Raw genomic sequence first — 20919 nt, 5'->3', positions numbered from 1 at the left:
ACTGATGACATCATCTGGTGACTGTGAGTGTTTTTACAAAGTTTGAGTGTTAAATTATATACCAAGGTGTATTAGTGAATCATTGGGTGTATGAGTGCCTGAATGGAAGGTTCAGTTGAGGCATGACTGACTATTTAAGTGAAGGATTAGGTGTCTCAGGGAAGGTATGGGTGAGTGACTGGTTGTGTGAATGTTTGTATCAGTCATTTGGTGTCTAAGTGGCTGTATCGGTTGGTTAGTAGGTATTTGAGTTGCTATATGGGTGATTGATTGGTTGTCTGAGTACCTGTATGGGGGCATGAATGTCTGTGGGCGTGGGGTGGGTAATGGGTGTGTGTGGCTGCCTGCATGCATGAGTGAGTGGGTGAGTCAGTGGCTGTATGGGTTAGTGAGTATGTCTGGGAGGGGCTGTATGGGTGTCTGAGTGTGTGTATGGCTGTGTATGTGAGTGAGTATGAGTGTGCTTGTGTCACTGATTGCATAGGTGAATGAGTATGTGTTTGTATCTGTACGAACAAGTGAGTCGGCGTGTATATAATTGTGTAGGTAAGTAAATAGCTGTGTGATTGACTCTGGGTGAGTGAGCAGATGTGTGAGTTGCTCTATGGGTGACTTACAATGTGTGAGTGGCTGTATGGATGTAAGAGTAGATCTGTCAGCGCCTGTATTAGCGGGTGAGTTAGTTATGAATGGCTCTATGCGTGAGTGAGTGAGTAAGTGTGTATGTAGCAGTATGAGTCTGTACGTGGGTGTGTAATACTGGTATGGGTGTGTAAATGGTTTTGTGAATGGTAGTGTGGAAGTCGGAGTGGGTGTATAAAAGATTATATTGGGGTGTGAGTGGGTGCATGAGAGATTCTGTGAATAATGTTATCAGTGATGTAATCAGTGATGTAATTTGAGATGTCATCAGTGATGTGATCAGTGATGTCACTGACCATGTCGTTAGTGATGTAAATTGTGACGTTATCAGCAGTGCATTGCGGGGGCACAAATTACAGTTAGCTCAATTAACTATGACGGCTGAATTTCTCTGGTTTTGTATGGGCGAAATGTCAGCATAACAATGCAAACCTCAGCGGCAAGACTCATCTTCGACCTCCCCAGATGGACCCACATTGCACAGCACCTCAAGAAGCTACACTGGCTCCCGATCCAGAAGAGATGCCAGTTCACGATGTTGATCCACGCATGCAAAGCCTTGCATAATGAAGAACCAGCATACATCAACAAACGCATAAACTTCCAACAACCAACAAGACACCAATGATCCACCTCCCTCTCCCCTGATGCACCGAGCCAACAGCAGAGGACGCTCTTCCTCACACCTGGCAGCCAAAGCATAGGGCAGCCTTCCCCTGCACCTCAGGACCACCCCGATGCTCCAACAATTCAGGAAAGGACTCAAGACCTGGCTGTCCATACCCTGCATCTCAGGACCGCCCGATGCTCCAACAATTCAGGAAAGGACTCAAGACCTGGCTGTCCATACCCTGCATCTCAGGACCGCCCGATGCTCCAACAATTGAGGAAAGGACTCAAGACCCGGCTGCTTGATTGAACCCACCCCCATGAAGCAGTTCGCAGCTTCAGTGCCATGAGACCCTCACGGGTGATTTGTGTCGCTTTATAAATCAATGATTGATTGATCGATAATCATTTTCCACAAGGCCAATTTTCACTGGAACACTTGGTGAAATTTGAATAGTAATGTCTTTATTGCTGATTCCAACAACTTGGACATCCTTTCCTGAAAGGGGTAGGTTTGGAATCTCTGTGAGGAGAACCGTGGAACAGGTAGCACCTCTATCGATCGAAAGTTATATTGCGTGGGCATGTATCTCGCCGCGTACAAAAGGGCCGCTCTGGTCTACCTCTAGGACTGAACCAAGCATGCAATCCTCCTCTCCCATCAGGCACAGTCATTGGGGCTGATCCTGTCCAGTAGGAACTCTTAAAGGGGTAGATGTACGACAGTGATTTGTGGTTGCAAATGGGAATTCGGCCCGTTTAAGACTGCAAAATTGGTCTGCCTCATGTGCAACCCCTATTTTGCAAGTCGGTAACCAATTACCGACTCACAAAATATGGCTTGCGACTTGCTATTAGGAAGGGGGATGCCAAGGGCATCCCTTCCTTATAGTGACTCTACCTGCAATGTATGGTTGTTTTGGAACCACATTTGAGGTCACAAAACACTTGCTGTGTTTTTTTTTTTTTCTGTGTTTTATTTAGCGTGGACATGACCCTAAGGATTACTAGAGATCTATCTGTGTTAACATGGTCTGTGATCTAGAAGGTATCATAACGTTGTCTGGTCTTTTGTTATTTATGGTAGGAACTTGCGCATAAGAAAAGTCTTCGCTTCTTTTATGAAAACTGTTGTGGACGAGATCTTTCTGATGTTCGGGGTGAGTAAGTTTCTGATTCTTGCTTCTTAAGGAAGCCAGTTAAACGCTTTCAGATGTGGGGTGATGTGGTCAAACTTTCTGGAGCCTGTTATGAGTCTTGTGGCTGCGTTGAGACAGACTTTTAGTGGCGCTTTTGAAATCTTGGGTAGTCCTGATAAAGTTGTGCATCCGTACTCAAACCTCGCGATGACCAATGCCTGGACTGCCGTTTTGAGGTCTGATGTAGGAATGAATGGTTCCTAAGATAGCTCAGATGGAAGGGGGCAGTTTTAGGCATCGTGCTAATGTGGGATTGCATGTTCAGGTTCTTATCTAGTGTGATTCCAAGAGACTTGGTTGAATCTACTAGACTTGGAATACAGTTTCGGGCGGTGATCAACTTGGCCCATTCCATTTTCGTTGCTGAGCTTTTCTGGGGAGAAATCAGAAGGGATTCTGTTTTATGCGGGTTGAGCTTGAGAATAGTATTAGTTAGCCAATGAATGGTCCTTTTTAGGTCCCGGTTCATGATGTTGATCTCTTCCGATGATGTAATCTTGATATATAGCTGTGTATCGTCTGCGTGTATATGAAAGGAGATGTTTGCCTGCTGTAGAATTTCTGTTAGTGGTTCTACGTAAAGACTGAATAGAGATTGGGATGGTGTTGCTCAGATTAGGGGATGTAGCTGATAGTATTTGGTTCACCTTGAACCTTTGCGATCTGTTCTTTAAGAAGGATCTAAACCATTCTAGGACTCTGCCCTATAGTCATACCCTTTCCTCCAGCCGGTCTAGAATTTTGGCATGGTTTACCGTGTCAAATGCGGATGAGAGGTTGAGCAGAATTATGAGACAAGTTTAGTTGCGGTCTAAGGCAAGAAGAGCGTCATCCACTATGTGCTGAATTGCTGTTTCTGTACTGTGATGTGGTCTGAACCCCGATTGGCAGTCTTTCAGCAGTTTAAATTCAGAAATGTGTTGGCTCAGTTGTTGTTGAACACACTTTTTCAGGACTTTGGCTAGCATGGGGATGTTTGTTACTCGTCGGAAGTTATTAGGGTCTGAGGGGTTCTCTGTAGGTATCTGAGCACCAGGATACCCTCCCGGGTGACTCTGCACTCTACCAATCTGCAGAACACATGTCAGCAGTGAATCAGCGGTAAAGGTCATCCTAAGGTCAGTCACATATATATCAGTAAGGTCAATAATAATTCAAGAGTAAATCAAAGATAATTCAGAATTGTGAGATCTAATTCAGAGCTAAATCAGGAGTAAAGTAAACACAAAGAGAAAAGTTTCAGTGCTCCGTCCATCACCCCCTTTTGTATCGCTTTGTTCGCCCTAAGTTGGCAGGGTACGCCCAGACGTCGGTCCCTTGCTCACTTTTCAGGAATAAATCACAGGTAAATCAGAGGAAAGGTGAAATTATGTCAAGTAAGTGAGGAGTCATAGATAACTCAGAGGTAAGTCAGAAGTGAGAAGTAAGTCAAGATTCAGTCTGAGGTACATCAAGAGTAGGACTGAGGCAAGTCAGAGGGAGTCACTAACAATTCCGAGATAAGTCAGAGGTGAACAAGATTTAATTTATTAGTAAATCAGAGACAAGCCAGGGGTACTTCGGGAGTAAGTCAGTGGTAAGTAGACCTAAGACAGAGGGAAGCCAGAGGTAAATCAGGAGTACTGCAGAGAAAAGCCAGGTGAAGTCACACCAAAGCACAGGAGAATGTTTGAGGTGCTCAGGTCAGTCCTTGGGCTGGTGAGGTCTCACAGTGTTCTGGGCTCTGACTCGTTGCTTCTGTAGAGCCGTCCTTGCCAAGTACCCAGCATGCATTGTGTATTTTATTTGTTTTATTTATGAACATAGAGTATTTTTTTGTACTTAATTGTTTTATTTTTCCATTTCATTTTTATTGCTATTAACATGCATAGAGGCCAAGAACATCTATTGTCTTAGGATGAACGCGATGAAGGGGAGGAGTCAACATCTAGGTCAGACTGGACCTTAGTTCTTCGCCATAATGTCTTTCACCCACGCGGTGTAGTTACACACAGGAGCATAGACGCCGGGTTGATTCTTTATTGCGCAGCCGTCTCCCCAGGACACAACGCCCATCAGCTTACCATCACAGACCATGGGTCCCCCGGAGTCACCCTACATAGAACACAGAAGAGAATCAGTAAGAGCGCCTGTGGAGAAAGGCAACACTCAAGGAACTGTAAACAAAGAGACCTTGAACTCCTGGGGAGAAAGGCAACACCTGAAAACTGTAAACAAGGTGACCTGAGGCCGCTGGAGGGAAAGGCAACACCCAAGGAGATGTAAACAATGTGACCTCAGGCCGCTAGAGGGAAAGACAACACCCAAGGAGCTGTAAACAATGTGACCTGAGGCCGCTGGAGGGAAAGGCAACACCCAAGGAGCTGTAAACAATGTGACCTGAGGCCGCTGGAGGGAAAGGCAACACCCAAGGAGCTGTAAACAATGTGACCTGAGGCCGCTGGAGGGAAAGGCAACACCCAAGGAGCTGTAAACAATGTGACCTGAGGCCTCTGGAGGGAAAGGCAACACTCAAGGAGCTGTAAACAATGTGACCTGAGGCCGCTGAAGGGAAAGGCAACACCCAAGGAGCTGTAAACAATGTGACCTGAGGCCGCTGGAGGGAAAGGCAACACCCAAGGAGCTGTAAATAAGGTGACCTGAGGCCGCTAGAGGGAAAGGCAACACCCAAGGAGCTGTAAACAATGTGACCTGAGGCCGCTGGAGGGAAAGGCAACAGCCAAGGAGCTGTAAACAATGTGACCTGAGGCCGCTGGAGGGAAAGGCAACACCCAAGGAGCTGTAAACAATATGACCTGAGGCCTCTGGAGGGAAAGGCAACACCTGAGAACCTGTAAACAATGTGACCTGGAGCCCATGTGGGGGAAAGACACCTCTCAAGGAGCTGTAAACAAAGAGATCTTGAACTCCTGGGGTGAAAGGACTATTATGCTTTTCAAAGAATGTCAAAGGGGAATATTTACAAGGGTCATATCTCCGCTTTTTTGGCTTTTAAAACCAAATAAGCGGAGATAAACATATTGCCCTATTTACAAGAGGGTGCTAACATGCATTAGCGCATGTTAGCACCCTTTTTTCCGACGCCTCCCTTTGCATCTCTGCTAAAATCATGACTAACCCATACCTAACATGGAGGTGGATTCTTGTGTTACGACCACGTGGTCGTATCAACAAGCATATTACCGTTTTGTAGGGAACATTGCTGGAAAACCAGCGATGTTCCCTGCAAAACGGCGATTACCCCACTATTGCTGGAATTTATATCGCTATTGCGCTATGCGTTGTAAATACAGCGCAAGCATGGCGATAAATTCCAGCGATAGACGGCGATAAATATAAAAGCGCTAAGCGTGCTTTGCAATATTTATCGCTGTCTGTTGTAAATATGCCCCAAACTGTTTTATTGTACCCACAAAATATATAAATGTGCGGCAAAATATTCTGTACTTCGCGCCTGCTTTCAGACACGCCTCTGTTGACGCTCTCCCACCCTTTGCATTTAATGAAACCAACTTGTTTCTGTTTTGCCAAACGCCTCCTGTCTTTTCCTTTACATAAGATAAATTCATATTTGAGCAACATTTTAGCGAACCAGATTCATTCTTCAAGCCCAACTGCTGTGCAATAAGTTCGGTGAGCAGACACCGTAATTGATTAGAAGTTCTGCTGAATCCATGGGGCGGAGGTCTGCTCGGAGACAACCGTCACAGGGTAAGAGAAGATATCTGATCCTTAGTCCCAGTATGTGGCGCCTAGATCACTTTTGTTGTTTTCCTAGGCAGGCAGCTAGAGAAGGCGAAGGTAGCTACAGTTTTATTACTTGGACCACTGGGTACGACACAGAGGGTACGATTGTCTCTGGGTGTGATACAGGGACCGCTTGGACCTCCGGGCGTGGCACAGACCATACACATAGGCTCTGGGTGTCAAGGAGGGCCAGCACCTTGATCCTACTTTTTTAGTCTAAAGGATATTTCTTAGTGCTGTCAGTTTCTTAACACTGGTAGTATCTGAAAGAAGTGAGAGGTGCTACTCACTTGGACCAGTGGTTGTGGCACAACCCCTGGGTGTATATCAGACGTTAGGGAAAAATTCGGACCTTGGTGAATAAGGTATCGCTTGTGTCTGGCCACAGAGGGTCGATAGTTGTCAGCTGTCTCTTTTTTCTCACCACAAATGGGTTCTCTTATTGCCGCCGACCCAATATTGACAGACTATCAAGCTCCCTTAACTCAGTGTGTTACACAAAGCCTCCCTCTCCTAGGGCTACAGGGGACGGCCACAAAGCAGCATCAAACATGCACCACCAGCGGTTCGGGGGCGGCCGGGTGCAGTGTGCAGTTTCGATGTTGGGTGCCCAAATCTTTCAATGGGGATTCAGACTAAGCCAGTCCGACTCAGTCCAGTACCAGGCTACCTCAGGCTTGCCCCCCAACCCATCGGTCACGATCCATCAGGTCTGAGCAGAGGGAGAGGCACAGGCTCTTAACCACCCCACAGGGCAACCAAAGGTCAGAGGTAAGTTTGCACTTCCCTCTGATTTCAAAATTTAAGGGGGAGACAGGGGCCGACCAGGAAATAAATGTAAATGTAAATGTAAATGTATGTGTCTTGTAAAGCGCACTGCTGCCCTGAGGCGTTGTGGCGCTGTAGACCGCTGGGGAACCCATCCTGGCTATCCCTGTGAGATGGTCCCTACTGGGTATCTCCAAGGTGAAACCAGGCATCCCCGGCGAATGTGGGGGGCCGTTGTAGAGATGAGCAAGCTAATGCCCAGAGTTGCCGAGTGTGATCCCTGGTTAGAATAGGCACCGAGGCGAGAATTATCGAGTCCGCTGACGCTGGTCCACGACCCTCTTGCGTCGGGAATTGAACCCTGGTCCCGGGCCGTTCTCTGCTTCCGGGTCTGCAGCCTCTAACCAGTGAGCCACACCACTCCACATAAGTAGTCAGGATAGCCTGACTGGAACACAACCGAGACATAAGGGTAGCAGCATGGACCCTTGCGCATGCACAAGGAGAGCAGCAACATCTGCCACCCCCCCTGAACGCGCCAGTCAGGGAGACCAGCCCCTAGAGAGGATGTCACCAGAGAAGAGCAAAAACAACAGTTGATGGCCAGAATGCAGATCAATGTCATACATTCACCCCTGTACAGAGATCTGAGCGTACATCCATCGTTTTTTGTTCACCATGCCATTCCAGTTTCAACCCAGCCATATGCAAATCAGTCTTGACCCTGTGCCCGATGGGAACAGTCCAGGCCGAACTGCCAAGCCAGGTCCTCCCTGGACTGGAAACAAGCATCCTAGGACCGGTTTCGGGGTTTCACCGCTCTTCAGCCAGGATAGCTTGATTCCAGTGGCATGGAGAGCATGGGACTCACGTCTGAGCATACCCATCCCACTCAGGTGACAATTGCAAAAACAACTGGTGATGGACAGAATGTAGAACGATGTCATACATTCACCCAAGTACAGAGATCTGGGCCTAAATCCATTGGTTTTTTTGCTCACCATCTTTAGACAGAAACTGGTCCCAGGAGGATTGTTTCCGGTCCAGGGAAGACATGGCTTGACAGTTCGGGCTGGACTGTTCCCATGAGGCACAGGGTCAGACTGATTTGCATATGACCATGTCTTAAGTGGGGTGGTGGAGTGAGCTAAAGAATGATGATGGATTAAACCCAGATCAGTTGACTGGGGTGAGTGTTTGATTTGCTCAAACGCTCTGTCCATCATCCCCTTTGGTATCTCTTTGTTTGCCCTAAGTTTGCAGGGTATGCCCAGACGTGGGTCCCTGGCTCACTTTGCCACTGGTTTCAAGCTAGCCTGGCTGATGACGGCTGATTAGCCAGAATCCGGTCCCAGGATGCTTTTTTCTAGTCCAGGGAAGACATGGCTTGGCAGTTCGGGCTGGACTGTTCCCATGAGGCACAGGGTCAGACTGATTTGCATATGGCCATGACTGAACTGGGGTGGTGGAGTGAGCTAAAGAATGATGATGGATTAAACCCAGATTAGTTGACTGGGTGTGAGTGTTTGATTTGCTCAAATGCTCCGTCCATCTTCCCCTTTGGTATTGCTTTGGTCACCAGAGAAGAGGCGGGCCTTCACATGGCCTTTCTGCCATCTACTTGCCTGCTGGAATCAAAAGAAGGGACAGTATGATCATCCCTGGCCAGAGGAGGGATCCTTCGAACCCGAGGACATGGTCTTTGTGTAGGACTGCATTCGGCATGGAGGGGGTGCAGGAAGCTGGCTCTGTATATACTCTGCCAAAATGAGGTATAGCGTGCACAGAGTCCAGTGGAACCCCGAAGTTAGCCAGAGGAAAAAGTAGATAATACCTCACTCTCTATTTGTGGAAGTGTGGGCAAGCAGTAAGGGCAGAGTTAAGCATTTGTTGTACACACTCAGTCAGCAAATTAATTCACACACTCCAAGACTGAACCTCAGACCAATTTGGTTGCATAAAAATATTATTTAGTTGTATTTTATTTTCTATAACCAAGCAAGCCTGGCACAGGTACGTATAATACTACGTCGCAAGAATAATGCAGTTAAATACAGTTTGAATGCAGTTGAATGTAATTGGGTGGGTTACAGGTAATTCACTTGTTCATAAAAAAGTTGGGATTACTTTTCAATTCCCATTGTAATTACCTTTTATGTTATTTTTCAGATTACTTTTTAAAGTTACTTTTTCTGCTCAGTGTGATATGCCTAGATATCACATGGGGACATTTCCCAGCAAAAAGGGACGTAATTCAGTTTTTGTACATTTGTAGATTCTTAAGGTTTCCTACAAACCAACTCCACACTTCGAACAATTTTCACAAGAAAGCCATCAATGCAGTCCTATGGGAGAAAACAGTGGTATCAGTTTAACTGTAAGTACTTAGGTTTGGGAGTTGGTATTCTGGGGTTAGAACAAGAGTTCCCCCAGGGTCAAGGATGCACTCCCAACGCACCCTCAGCTGCACTAGGGCGGCCGGGTGCAGAGTGCTGAGTCCCAATGTTATCCAATGGGGGCCTCCTGGTTGGTGGCTGCTGATGAGCAGGTCACTGGGTTGTGGGAGCCAAGCTCCTGGACTTAGGCTCAGGGCAAAGGGGGATCAGATATAGCAAACAAGCTGCACCCAGAGCAGCACAGGGTGGCCGGGTGCAGGGTGCAGTTCTGGCATTGGGTGCCCTGTTGTTTTCAATGGGGATTCTCCAGTTGCAACAAACAATGACGAAGATCTTCTTGAGGACACCACTGATTGGAGAGGTAAGTTGGAGTGTCTTGGGATTCTGGGACACGGTTGATTGGAGGACCCAAGGCTGTGGGATGTCGGGTGCAGGGGTGTCTTTTGGTGGCAGATTTTTATTACTGGCTCCGGTGCATATCGGTGAGATGCTCCAGAAAGGGGCTGCAGGTGTTGATTGAAGACTTGCGGTAGGTCAGAGATCACGAGATCCCAGGTCAGGATCACCGGGAAGACCTCCTCGTGGGGTTGGGCCACTTAAACACGGGCCATGGGCATCAGGTGCAGAGTGGTGCAGACTTGTTGATTCAGCCGGAGCCAGAGTCTATTGGTGAGCAAATCTGGTGCTCATGAGACAAAGTCTGGTTGGGGAAGGCAGGTCCTCCGAGTTCGTGAGGGCTGCTGGCTGCAGGATACACTGGGATTTTGCTGGAGCAGGTCCTGGTCGGGATAAGCCGGTAGGGCTTGGGTCAAGTCAGTTGGTGTCCTCCACTTCTTCCTTCTGCACAGCTTCTTCAGTTCTTCTTCTTCATGATTCTTTTTGTCCGAGGAGGCAAGGTTCAGGGTGCCCCTACATACTAGATTTAGGGGTGTTACAGGTAGGTACAGGTTGGGACCAATGGGTCCTTTCCTTGGGGTGGGTACATGCCCTATTATGCAACCCTACAGTGGTAGGGGCATAAGCCTTACTCTGGTTGGCTGGGGTCCCCCATCTTCAAGATGGCAGGGACTGAGACTTGTGATTCACCTCACCTCCCCCATCTGAGGGGTGGAGTTGACAGAGGGGGGGGAGGCACACCTCTCCTCCTAACTTGGGTTTCCTGACGATTCTCCAGCCCAAGGTGGGGGGCAGAACTGGAGGGGCCAATTGCTGGGAGCAGCAAATGGCTGGGGTAGCTCAAGAAGGCGGCAAGCCTTTGAAGCTTTCCCTTTGTGGACCCAGCCCACCCTGGGAGAGGAGGCTTGGCGCCTCGCCCCAGGATGTGTTTTGTTTCAGGCCCCCGAGAGCAGCAGCCTCTAAACCCTAGGGGTCCAGAAACATCTCTGATGGTGGCAGCTGAAAGCAGCCACTCGGCATGGACACTAGTGGTAGGTCATTTTACAGGGGGCATCTCTAAGATGCCTTTTCATTGCATTTTTCATTAAATCCCACATTGGCATCAGCGGGATTCAGAGGTTTGATGCCAAACTTTCCAGTCTTCAGTGCAGCCATGATGGTGCTGTGGAGTTTGTAATGACAAACTCCCAGCATCATATACCCTTAATGGCAGCACTGCACTTACAATGTCTAAGAATGCAGTTAGACACTGCAGGGGCACAGGGCTCATGCACCTCTACCCTCATCACTGGTATAGGGGACCCAGCTAGAGGGGTGGCTTATCTATGCCAGGGCAGTGGTTTGTAAGCATTGCACACAGGGATGTGTGCCATGTTGACTCATCACTTTGTTCTGCACATAAACACTCTGCCGGCAATGGCAGTGTGTGTGTGCATGCATGCATGCATGCATGCGTGTGTGTGCATGTGTGTGTGTGCGTGTGTGGATGTGTGTGGATGTGTGGGTGTGTAAAGGTACAGGGCCTCTAAGGGTGGAACAATAAGTCCTGCAGCCCTTAGAATTCTTCCCTGGTCACAGTACCCTTGGTACCATGGTACCTTTTACCAGGGACTTGCATGTGGCCAGAGAAGTGCCAATTGTTTTTTTCAACAGTACAGCTTAGGGAAGAACATAGGCCCTGGGTACCTGGTTGGCAGGAACCCAGTGCACACTCAATCAAAGTGCATCAACATTAGGCAAAAAGTAGGGGCAACCATGCAAAAAAGGGGTACTTTCCTACAGGGGGGTCTGTGATGGAACTACTCCTACATGCAGGAATTCCTGAGATGATGGGAGCGTTATTGTCAGGGACAAACTGACAAAGCCTCCTCAGACCAGCATTTGTCCACTACTGCAGAAAGGTGCAGCATGACCCATCTACATGCCTTGGACGCAGATGGACAAGGAAGGGTTCAGCAACAAACTACCCCATTGATGGACGGGGCAGGTAAGTGGATCTTGTGTTTTGAGAGGAAAACACCACAGGATTAAACTTAGTTCTAGGTGTTATTAAAAGTCTGCTCAGCAGTCTCGCCGGGGAGCAGACAGACACAGTGTTTTCTCAAGCTCACATTCCTGCAGTCATGCTGATCAACATTGAGCATGACAGCCCACGCAGGTCAAAAGGATACCCCCGACTGATTAAAATAACATACCCTTTTACAGAGCACCCCAGAGAGGAAAATACTCTCCCCACCGTAGCAAGCAGAGGGGGAACAAAGGTACAAACAAAGCTAAGACAACCATGAAACTCACCATTCCCTAAAAACTCCAGCACCGTTCTTCAGCTCCCTGCGAGGTAGCCTCGCGCTCCAGTAAAGCCATAAAATATACCAGTTTAAAGAAGAGCAGGATTTTTTCCAAGCACTGTCTAATGATGTGAATGAATGAATGAATGACTGAACTGGCATTTATGAAGAGCCTTGTTACTCCAAGGAGAGTCCTGGTTCTCTGCACCTCAACCCATACATAGGAGGCCAGTCGGCTTAGCCTTGGCTAAATAATCATGGGGCATATTAGCAACAAATAACGATATTTAGCGCTAAATGTGCTTAGCGAATGTTTTTTTATCGCTGCCAATCGCTGGATATTTTAGCGGAGAAAACATGCTATTAGCAACGTTTTTCTCCATAGTGCTAAAATATCCAGCGATAGCGGCGAAATGCGGGAATATCGCTGGAAATCCAGCGAAACTCTCGCATTAACGCCAATGGGGGCTTAATATGATATTTCACCCCCCACTGACTATACAGGTAAATCAACTTTTTAGCAGGCGTTAGATTCTAGCGATAATCGCGCTTAGCTGATTTTTTTTATCTCTTCGCCTGCCTTGCTAATAGGCGATAGCTGTGTTAGCGACTGTTTTCAGTCGATTACAGGTTGGGTATGCCCACTTTGCATGTCATTAGCAATAACAATCGCTGACATGCAAAGCTGGCCCCAAACTGGTCGCTATCGCTTAAAAGCTGTCGCTAACTGCTGTTAGCGACAGCTTGCTAATAGGGCGATACAATTATCGCTGCTTTAGCGGGAAAAAGTCCCGCTAAAGCAGCGATATTGCCCTTGCTAATATGCCCCCATGTTTTCAATATTTTCCTGAAATGAGAGAGATCTGTGATGCTCCGAATCTCAGCGGGAAGTTTGTTCCGAGCCGACGGGCTTAAGAAGGAGCAGGATTCGCCGCCAGTGCGCCCAATCGTAGGAGTTTTGGCTAAGACGACATCTAGAGGGAGACGACAAATGGAGGGCGCATAAAAACGAATGGGTGCCCTAAGGTATTCAGGCCCTAACATTCAGGCCTTAATGCGTGCCCTCAGGTATTCAGGCCTGTCTGATTCAGGACACGTGTGCTCTCAAAGGCAAACCCAGGAGCGCACGTGCTGCCGCATTTTGGACCACCTGCAGTTTGTTGATGAGGTAATCAGGACGGCCCAGATACAAGTCACTGCCAAAGTCCAGTCTAGGTGACGCCAGCGCCGGTATCATCTGTCTCCTGGCTGAGAAGGACACAAAATGAAGAAACTTTAAGATATGGAGTAATCCAAAGCAGGGCCCTTCTACTGTGTTCATCTGCGGTAAGAAGGAACGGCCATCATCGATTGTAAAGCCAAAATTCTTCACTGAGTTCTCTTGGCGCCCTGTAAACGGGGCTTCAACTGGACAAAACGATTGCCATGATCCTGGACCTCAGTCCAAAAATAGCTGCCCTGTTTTTTCTGCAGTTCATTTGAGCTATTGAGAGGTTAGCCGCTGGAAGACAGCTGCCAGGCAGGTTCTAATATTTTTTCCAGGGACCCCTGTCTTACAGTCCCATGAAAACAGAGCTGGGTGTCATCAGCATATGAAACTATCTTTGCTTCCAGGGCCCCTGCAAGTACAGCAGGAGGAGTAAGGTAGATGTTGAATAACGTAGGGCTTGAAGCCGAGGCCTGATGTACTCCAACTTGCAATCCACGCGGTTCAATCGAGGAAGGAAGGGTCCAGACCTCTGCCCCAAATACTGGACAGTTCCTGGACATTTGATACAGAGAAAACTGAAGAGTCAACATGGCACACAGCCGTGTGTGAACAAAGCAAACACAAGGAGATGATGGACGGAGCGCTGAAGCATTGCAGACACTCGCCCCAGTCACAGATCAGGGTTGAATCCATCATCGTTCTTTAGCTCACTTTAAAAAAAACTTTATTAATCATTTTTTTGACAGTACATAAAAAAACTTAAGACCCATTGGTTGCAGATACATTGTCTCTCCAGTCCACAATCATTATTGGTTTAGTGCATATGTCTATCATTGTGATGACGTTATAGCTCTTATCCAATACACTTTGCATTCGTCATCTCCTACTTCCCCTCCTTAGGGCCCCTCCTTCTAGCCGCTGCTCCAGCTCTTTCTGTTGGCTCTGTCCCCTCATGTAATTCCTGTATTTATTCCACATCATTAATGAACGCTATTCTGGGAGCTCCCCTGGCTCGGTTGTGTGTCACGATCCTCCTGCTGTCGAAGGTTTTCTCGTTCAGGCTCCATACGTTCTTTGGGCGACACCTGGGTGGTTGCAGTCCAGGACACACAACTTACTCGTAATGTCGCAATACGACGTGCTCTTAAGCCAGCCTTTACCTGTAGGTTTCTGTCTGGTGCCCCTGCGTGTGTTTCGCGTTTCGCTAGAAGCAGTGCCGCTGCTGTGAATCTGCGATTACTATTGGGCAGAGTGTCCACGTGGCCCATCAGTGCCAATAATGGGGAGGGGGGTTAGTTGTAGCGTAGTCATCTGCTGTATTATGCCAAATATATCTTGCCGATAGGTGTTTAATTTATTACATGTCCAGGGCATGTGTTTGAAAGATGCGCCTAACGTGTTGCCCTTAGGGCAACACATGAAGTTAGCATTGTGTATCCGGTCCATCTGCTGTGGTGTTCTTTACTTCACTTCGTCATCTCAGTTCAGACCCAGCCATATGCAAATCAGTCTGACCATGTGCCTCATGGGAACAGTCCAGACCAAACTGCCAAGCCATGTCTTCCCTGGACCGGAAACAAGCATCCTGGGACCGGTTTCGGCGTTTCACCCCTCTTCAGCCAGGATAGCTTGATTCCAGTGGCACAGTGTGGCCCAGTGTGCTGTGCCAATAGACACTGCATGAGGTATAGGTAAATCACCCCTACTGCAGGCCTTACAGCTCAAATGAAGGTTGCACTATACCCATTGTGTGCACCTATCTGCATGAGCAGATTTGACCCTGCAACACCTAAGTCCATTCGTGGATATTGTAAGAGCCCAGGGACGCGACAGAGAGGACATGGCCTGGATACTGGTCATTACGAGTTTCCTAGCTCCATGGTGGCTTTGCTCTACTCTCAGGTGTTTGGTGCCAAACATCTTGTCTAACTAACTCCTCACTGATGCCAGTGTGGAATGTATTAATAAATGCACACAGGGGTCACCTTAGAGGGTCCCCTGAAAGCCTACCAAGCACTGGTATGGCTCCTGACTGGTTCTCGTCTGCCTGTCACCACCAGGCATGGTTCTGACCTCATGGGGTGAGAGCCAGCACTCTCCGAGACCCAGAACGAAGCCTGCTCTGGGCGGAGGGGCTTCACACCTCCTCTGGGATAGGATAGCTTTCCAGATCGGGAAGATGCAAAGGCGATTCTGCATCTGAAATGAAACCCGGGCATCTCCAGATAGCGTAGGATGCCAACCGCCCTCTTTGGTTGGAGTACAGGCGAGAGGAGGAGGTGTAACCACATTCAGCCAGCACCACCCCCAAGGTGGGGCCGGTGATGTGAGCACAACTTTTCCAATTTGTCCATCTTGGGATGGCAGGAATTAACCAATCAGGACTAGGGTGGTGCCCCTACCAACAGGAAGTGGTCACTTAGAGGGTGCACACACCCTAAAGGTAGGTGGCTCCTTCACAACGACCTGTCACTCCCTTTAACAGCCCAAAATGTAGTATTTAGGTGGCGTCCCTGGACCGTGCATCTTAGATTTGATGGAAACAAAGAAGATACTGACACAGAAGAGCTGCTGACCCCAGAACTAAGGCTCTACTGGAGAATTTTGGTGCCAAGCCCTGCCTGAAGGACTCGACAATTGTGGTGTTCTGTTGCGTCCTGCAGCCGTGAGGCCTCCTGCAGCATGTAGCGAAACGAAGAGTCCACTCCGGACTCCAACTGCCCAGGAAGCAAGCACCCGTTGAGGGACACCGAGACCCTCGAGACCCACTGCGTGAGCGGCCAGCTGTCCTGGAATTGCCTCACCAAACTGCCTGCTTCTGACCACAAGGATCACTAGACGCACGCAACCCGCTGGGCTAGCTGCTCTGCACCTGGCCCGACTGGCCTTGGTAACATTGATCCAGCTGTGCCTCCATGATCCGGTGGCACTTGCGGCCAGCTTCTTTTAGTGGGACCCTTCAGACTTACCTTTAAGTCACTTCTTTGTAGCACCCAGCTACCAACGACCTCAGCACCCGGCTCCTGGCCGGATCCAGGACGCTCCCGAGAATCCGCTGCTGGAGCATTGGCCCAGGACTTGCACCCGACCTAAATCCAGAAGGTGAACCTCGAAATCCAGCTGTGCGCCTTTATATGCATTTTTCTATTTTAACCCATTGACTTTAATAGTGTGTAAGTGTGCGCAAAATGGATTCATTTTGCAAATTTGAACAATTCATATCTTGAAAAGTAATAGCTGTAGAATGAAGTTCTTGGTCTGAAAAACTATTTAAAAATTAGTGTCATTTTGGTAATTTGGTCTTGGATTGTTTCTTGAGTGTGTGTCTCATTTATTGCCTGTGTGAGCACAACGGATGCTTAGCACTGCCCTCCGACAAACCTAACTGCCCGCCCACGCTACCACGAAAGAGAGCGTCAGTGTTATTTGCCTCTATCTCTGTCACCGTTTGGGACTCACTGGAACCTCTGGACAGTGAAGCTTTGTTTTAATGCACTATATAGAGAGCCGGCGTCCTACAGGAGGTGTATACTTATACTGCCCGGCAGGGCAGGCTTCTACCTGTCCTTAGTAATATCACCTGAGAGGGGGGGGGGGGGTTACTACCTGTACTGCCCTCCATGGCTGGTTCCTACCTGTCCTTATTCATATTACCCGAGAGTGGATGCCTATTCTGCCCTCCAGGGCAGGTTTCTACAGGGCAGGCTTCCACCTATCTTTATTTATATTACGGGGGGGGGGGGTCCTGCCTATACTGTCCGGCAGCGAAGGCTACAGAGACTCTATCTTAAGTGGCTGACAGGGAGGCTTGCCATCAATACTGGCTGAGGCTGCTTTGCATCTATAGGGGTTCACTATGCAGGGTTCATCTGTAAACCCTGATGGGGGGAGGGGTGCAGGGCCTATATTGCTATTTGATCATATCATTCCTGCTGCCAGACTGCCCATACCTTAACTGACCCTTATAAACCCTGCTGTCTCTACTGATTATAGATGACGCATCCTGACAGGGCCTGGGTGACAGCCGAGTCCTGTGCGCCTTCAGACACTATGCACAAGTGCTGTCTATGCACTCTGATCCTCAGCATCTCTAGAGCGCACCGCTGCCTCTGACGAGGCGTCCAGGCGCGAGGCAGAGTTCAAGCAAGAAAAGGCCTAAAAAGAGGCCAGGTCCAATCAGCCTAGGAGGCAGGAGCAAACAAGCATTGGTATAGCCAATAGGTCTTGCATTTACGCGAGTTTGAGCTATTGACATTGCAAATAACCATGCCTTTTATTTTTGTTTTAGTTTTTAAAACATAAATAAAAGGCAGTGTCATTTACAATGTCAATTACCTCAAACTCTCGAAAATACGAGACCTATTGCATTGCAAATGCTTGTTGGTATTGGTATGGGACTGTATCTACCAGCCACAGGGAGCAAGATGCCTGCTGTGTGTGAATGGGACACTTTGAAAAGGAAAAAAATGAAAATGAAGAGTTAACTTATTCATTAACTACGGGGCATATTAACAAGGGCTTTAGCTCTGCTTTTTTGGCTTTAAAAGCTAAAGAAGCAGAGATACAAATATCGCCCTATCAACAACAGGGTGATAACACACAAATTTGCATGTTAGCACCCTTTTTCTCTACGCTTCCCCTTGTATCTCTACTGAGATGCAAAGGGGGCGTTCCAGAGTAAAATAATAGGAGAAATGTCACTAAGCGACATTTCTCCTATTATCAAGGATATCCCTTACCCAGTTAGCGATAAAAAAAAGCAGCGCTAACCGCGGTTAACGCTGCTTTTTTACGTCTGGTATTTTTCGGACTTAGCCATGATATCCTATGTAAGGTGTTATTTTTAAACAAACAAGGGAACCCTCTAGGTAAGCAAGGACCTAGGGTATCAACTTAGTGAAAAACAGCGGTCCTTGACAAGGAGGAATTAACAGCTTACAATAATTATAGGCCACAATAAGCGCTATAATAAACAGGAAGTCCAGCCGGACTTCAAAATGTATTCAATAATTCAATAGGACAATTTAAACAGAACAACAAATAGAGCAGTGGGACACAGTCCTGTATCCACAGTACTAGAGACACAATACAAAGTACATTAAACAAGGGATTTTCAGGCATTCAGAAGGAACGGGAGCAAAAAAGGTAATTTTATAATCTAATTGCTTCACATATGTGGGAAACACATGATTTTTGGCACATGATAGTGAACTAGTGCTTAGACCACATATTATGTCGACGGCGTTTCGATCCAGTTATAAATAGTGGATCATCATCAGGACTTTCAGTGCTTGCCTGAGTTTAAAAGCCTAGAGAAGGTGAAAAGGGCCGAATCCGGACCCGCGGCCTGCCAACTGAAAGATTCTGGGCCGGGTTGTACTGCAGTAGGGCGTGATTAGCCTTACCCATCAGTGGTCAGCCTCAACGCGATTGGCGAGTGCAAGGTCTGATTGTGGGAGGAGGTTTGAAGAGCCTGCCGGTGCCTCACTGCTTGGGTACCTTACGAGGCACGAGGTTTTGAAGAATTACTGCATTGATGGCAAGTCAATCTCCCGAGAATGAGAGACGTCAGGGGGGCTTAAGCCAGGTCGGGACCTATGGGTACGCCGATGAGACCGAAGTTGGGTGACTTAAGGGAGCGTGAGGGCTTGAAAATAACCAGAGGTAACTCGTAATATAGCGAGTAATTACCCGAGGTTTAAGAGAGGTCAGAGGAACTTGACCAGGACGTGACCTCTTGAACCGCCAATGGGACCCCAGCCTTGGAGCGCGATGGCCCTTAAGGAGGCTCCTTAAGTTCGCGGTGGAACTGAAGAGCAGGTCTTCGTCCTGGTCAAGTTCCTCTGACGTCACGCCCTACTGCAGTACAACCCGGCCCAGAATCTTTCAGTTGGCAGGCCGCGGGTCCGGATTCGGCCCTTTTCACCTTCTCTAGGCTTTTAAACTCAGGCAAGCACTGAAAGTCCTGATGATGATCCACTATTTATAACTGGATCGAAACGCCGTCAACATAATATGTGGTCTAAGCACTAGTTCACTATCATGTGCCAAAAATCATGTGTTTCCCACATATGTGAAGCAATTAGATTATAAAATTACCTTTTTTGCTCCCGTTCCTTCTGAATGCCTGAAAATCCCTTGTTTAATGTACTTTGTATTGTGTGTCTAGTACTGTGGATACAGGACTGTGTCCCACTGCTCTATTTGTTGTTCTGTTTAAATTGTCCTATTGAATTATTGAATAAATTTTGAAGTCCGGCTGGACTTCCTGTTTATTATAGCACTTATTGTGGCCTATAATTATTGTAAGCTGTTAATTCCTCCTTGTCAAAATCCTATGTAAGGTGGACATCATGGCTAAGTATGTCTATCCCTATCAGCAAGCTGTCGCAAAACCTTGTGGGATTATCGCTGTATTTCCAGCGATAATCTCACAATTTGGCAGCTTGCGCTCTGAATCTTATCGCTTTGGAGATAAGCGTTGCTGATAGCACGCTATCTCCACGACAAAATTCAAGAGTTGGCCGGCGATAATTATCCTAGCGCCTAGTGCGCTTACCGATAATTATCGCCTGGCCTTATTAGTCTGCCCCTAAATTCTTCATTTTAATTTTCTCTCATATAAAAGTAGCCCGAAATATGTTGTCCTCCTGCTCCACTATTGTGGCCCTCCTGACCTTTCCATGGGGCCCCTGGACAGCAGCAGCACTGGGCTGTTATTTACCCGACTCAGCACTAATATGATTTTTTACTTTTTTTAAATATACAGCAAGCTCTTGTTTAAAGATTAATTCCAGTTAGAGACAGGAAGTAACTAGGCCCTTAACTTTAGGAACAGCTTCATTTTTAAAGACAGCAAAATGTGTGTATAAATATGCATAATCTTTTCAAAATTCAATAAGTGTATTTCATAGAACTATTTCACCCTAGTAAATCCAAAATATTGCAGTGCATTCAGAAGTGTTTTTTCTTAAAATGAGGTTTTTCAAACATTCATTTAGAAACGTTCACCTCTCTACCCCGCCCTGACAATGCCATTAGAGATGACACCCAAGCGCAGGAGATAGTTTCGAATGGCGCATCCTGCATCCTGAAGCTACGTATTTCGAGTTCCTCTTATATGTGATAATAAAGAAAAAGTAGGGAAGTTGAAATAAAACAATTGCTCAGGGTCAAACAATTAGGTCAGGTGGAGAAGCCAAGATTCATCCCAGGTTTTCTAGTTTCACATTGTGCAATTGAGTTCAGCCGAAAATGGACAGGTTTTCCTCTCCCTAAACCCGACTTTATCAACCCCCCCCCCCCCCCCCCCCCTTGGCATCAGTGGACCCTCGGTCACACCGAAGACCTGGGGCGAAGTTTGTGAGTACCCATGCTATCGGGTGTAGGGACATAGGGGCCCGATTCACAGAACTAACTTAAGACAAATCCTAAACTTACTACTTTTGGTATTCACAGAAGTTAGGATTTTGTCTTAAGTTTGTCTTAATCTTTCTTAAGTTTGTCTTAAGACAAACTTAAGACAAAATCCTAACTTCTGTGAATACCAAAAGTAGTAAGTTTAGGATTTGTCTAAAGTTAGTTCTGTGAATCAGCCCTTAGACTGCAGGGACAGATGCAGGACAAAATAGAACATGATCTGTTTATTCTCTTATAATCAACCA

This window comes from Lissotriton vulgaris, chromosome 7 (genome assembly GCF_964263255.1).
Source record: "Lissotriton vulgaris chromosome 7, aLisVul1.2, whole genome shotgun sequence".
Classification (NCBI taxonomy): domain Eukaryota; kingdom Metazoa; phylum Chordata; class Amphibia; order Caudata; family Salamandridae; genus Lissotriton; species Lissotriton vulgaris.
This window is presented reverse-complemented; position numbering follows the sequence as displayed.